At 49.5% G+C, this 3,516-nt stretch overlaps 1 non-coding gene across 1 annotated transcript; it reads right to left on the bottom strand.

The window, feature by feature from the left end:
• Positions 1–1,558: 1,558 nt before the first annotated feature.
• LOC116753754 lies at positions 1,559–1,665 on the bottom strand. The gene has a single exon (XR_004349855.1). It is a non-coding gene; the product is annotated as a U6 spliceosomal RNA (small nuclear RNA).
• Between the last annotated feature and the right edge of the window lie 1,851 nt (positions 1,666–3,516).

Genomic DNA, 3,516 nt, shown 5'->3' on the forward strand with positions numbered 1-3,516 from the left:
CAATCTACAGTGGGAGGGGCGTTTTAAACCACATTGGACAGAAGCGCCTTCCTCTTGGATTTGGGACAAAGCACAGGCACCGTGGCACTTTCTGTGTGACCGTTAAACATGCCTCCAGGCTCCCGCAGCTGAGGGTAAGACAGAGGAGTACTGGGGTTCCTGATTTAACCATGTTATGCTCTGAGTCACGTAGAAGACAACCATAAATATGGTTCAGTGGTTGGCAGGCAGGCAGTCGGGACACGGGATGAGCAAAGAGGTGAGGGGGATTAGAGCTTGCTGGGAATACATGAGTGACGGGCTGGAGAGAATTCTGGTGGTCTGGATCAACTCTGGAAAACATCTAAGACTCTGGCCTAGCATTCAGTCCTGTCCAGGACTCATAAACGAATTTCTGTTTGAAGGGTCTGAATCCCAGAAGTGGGATGGTGGTCATTAGGGAAAAGCATAGTGAAGCAGGGAGGGAGATGCACAGAAACGGTGGAAGGGACCCAAGAGGATCTGGATGGAGCATTGAGAGGGTCCCTTCCACATGTCCCCCATCAGCCCTTGTGCACGTTGTTTGCGATTGGATCTGTCAGCGCGCCCTCTTGGGGCAGGTGATGCGCAAAGCTCTTGGTCAGCCTTGTCAGAAGATTCTCGTTCCTTGTGGGAGCTGGACTCTCCAGTCTCCATCCATGTGCTCAGATCCACATTTTTGGGATCCCTTCCTCTCAGTACCAACTCTAGTCTGGGATCTGGGCTTTTCTTGGGGATGGGGTTCAGCCAGAGCTCAGGTGGGATCCTCAGCCAGCACCTCAGCTGCCCCCTGACGAGCAGGAAGCCCAGAAACATGTGGAGAGGCCAGACTAGAGTGAGGGTGAAATCTGTCCATTAGGCATTGTGCACATGGTTGATGCGGAGGACGTCTTTGGTCATTTAGTCCCCCCAGGGCGTCTCACACAAGGGAACACGAGACCTAGAGACATGGATGCAATCAACTCACAGCCTATGGGCTCCTGGGCCTGGCCTGGCTGTGCTGGTGGTTTCATCACTGGTCATCATTCAAGTTTCTGCCTTCCTGGGTCCAGGAAACGAGGAAATATATTACTGTCCGATCACTACCCAAACACCCCCAAACAGCGTCACACTGTTTGAATGCCCCACGCAGGGGAGGGTCTTCCAAGGAGGGACAGGAGTTCTGCCAACAGTGCAGCTGGGACTCACTGTGCAGCAAAGCTGGCTTCTGTTGGAACACACATCTGATTGAGCTACCTCAGTTTCCCCAGATTGATCAATTCCTGGATATGAAAGCAGAAATGGCCCAGATTCACACTAGGCCCCCACTTTTCCTCCGTTCCCTCAGCTAAAAGAATTCATTACCAAATCCTCTTCTTTCATTTTTGGGAAAAAATACCCCATACATTTAAAAGATGGGGCAGAGTCGTGGCAGACAGCATGCTTCTCAGGCGTGATGTCCTACACGTACTACTCGATCACACTGAACTATGGAAAAGTCCACTCTGAAAAACCCACACATTTGACTAATGCGTGTTTGATGCTCCAGTTTTTTTTTTTTAAAGATATGGAATGCTTCATGAATTTGCATGTCATTCTTGCACAGGGGCCATGCTAATCTTCTCTGTGTCGCTCCAGTTTTGGTGTATGTGCTGCCGAAGCGAGCACGATGGTCCAGTTGATTCACTGGGAATGATATGTGGTATGGGTGGAATCTGTAGCAAACATTTTTTTTTTCTTTTTTAAAAAATAACAAATGATATCCTGTGGTCTCTCTTCCTTTTTTATTTTTTGTCAACCCCAAGTACAATGCACACTGATAAAAACGGTGTACGTTGCATGTATCTGCGATAATAGCCGAAGCCAAGGCAGTCTGAGGCATATTAACAGACTTGTCTGTGGAGCAGAACATTATGTAAGATGCGTTTTCCTCTAGAGCCAAGCTGCTCAGAATTCACCTGCACGGCAGATAAGTGGCCCCTGGGCCCAGGTGCAGCCCCGCGCCGGGCCAGCGGCTGGGGGAATTTTCTCACCAATATAATCGACACAAGGGTAGGATTTCCATTTAGCGCAGCAGAAACTAACATGAAAATTGTCACTTGATGTTTTGCAGTCTGGCTGTACTAATGTCACCTATGGAACCCAAGATAATTTCAGTGACATCTTTCTTTTCCCTGGGAGGAGAAATGTGCTTTCTGCCAGTGTCCATCTGACAAACCTGGATAAACATTTTCATGGCAGGTGGAGACAGTGTATAAAACTGTCCCCCGAGCCCGACCCCAGCAAAAAAGATATAGGGCTAAATAATGATAGACCACTTGGTGGAAGCTGGTGAGGTAACCTTGATTCCTTCCTTCTGGGCGGCCAGGGGCTCCTTCGACTGTGGTGACCAAATGGATACTGGAAGAAAGCCGGGCACCCTCATCTGTGCAGCTCTGTGAGCCTTGGGTGTGGCCTGGTTAGGGATGTGATGCTGTTCACCTGCAGCCCCGCACCCCATCCAGTCGCAACCCCTCCTCTGCGGCCCCAGATCCTACATCACAGCCCCTGACCAGCAGCACCGTGGCTAGGGATTGGCTGTTTATTCTTCCGTGTGTGCTGTTACTCTGCAGGTACTGATGGAGCCCTTCCCTAGGCTGCTGTCTGGCTCTCCCTCCCACTTCAGTTCTCCACTCCCCAGCCTTCCCTGGCTTCTCTGCCTTCTCAGCTGTTCTACTGTTGCTCTCTCCATCAGCACAGCATCGCTCACTTCTCAGAGCCTCCATGAAACCATCCAATCCAACTGTCTCCTCTGTTTGCCTTTTGTTCTTTATCCAGGCCTTGGGGCTGCTCGGGAAAGTCACGGAGGTGGAGTCAACATCCAACCTCAGCTGGAGACTCTGAGTTGTGCTGAACTTCTCTTCCTCTTGGAGGACCTCCATGGCATTTCCCCTTCAAGCCTGGGCCCTCAAGGCTTGGTCTATTTCTGCCTCCCCATGTCTCGAGGAGTCTTCCCACCCCCGCCCCGCCAACTTTCATACCTCAATGACTCTGTCGCTTCTTTTGCTCTCAGATTATAGTTCTCGTCTTCCTTTGCTGGACTTTTCCAAGGAATGATCAGCATTTCTGCCTCTTCATTTTCACCACCTGCATGCCTCTAATCTTTTGACATTTGGTTTCCATTTCTTCCATTTTGTGAAAATGATATTTTTGAAGGACTCAGATGAGGCTGCGTGAGATTCAGTGGCTGCTTCTTAGGCTAGTGGCAGGGTTTGTCTCGTGCGACCAACATATCCTTCTTGTGGGAAATAGAATAATGACCCTCCAAGGATATCCATGTTCTAACTCCTGGAACCTGTGAATATGTTACCTTATATGGCAAAAAGGACTTTGTAGATGTGACCAAGTTAAGGATCTTGAGATGGGGAGATTATTCTGGATTATCTGGGTGGACCCAATGTCATCACAAGGGTCTTTATAAGGAAAAGAGGGAGGAGACAGGAGAGTCTAATTCTGGGTGGAGCTGTAATGATGGAAGCA

This window comes from Phocoena sinus, chromosome 4, assembly GCF_008692025.1.
Source record: "Phocoena sinus isolate mPhoSin1 chromosome 4, mPhoSin1.pri, whole genome shotgun sequence".
Classification (NCBI taxonomy): domain Eukaryota; kingdom Metazoa; phylum Chordata; class Mammalia; order Artiodactyla; family Phocoenidae; genus Phocoena; species Phocoena sinus.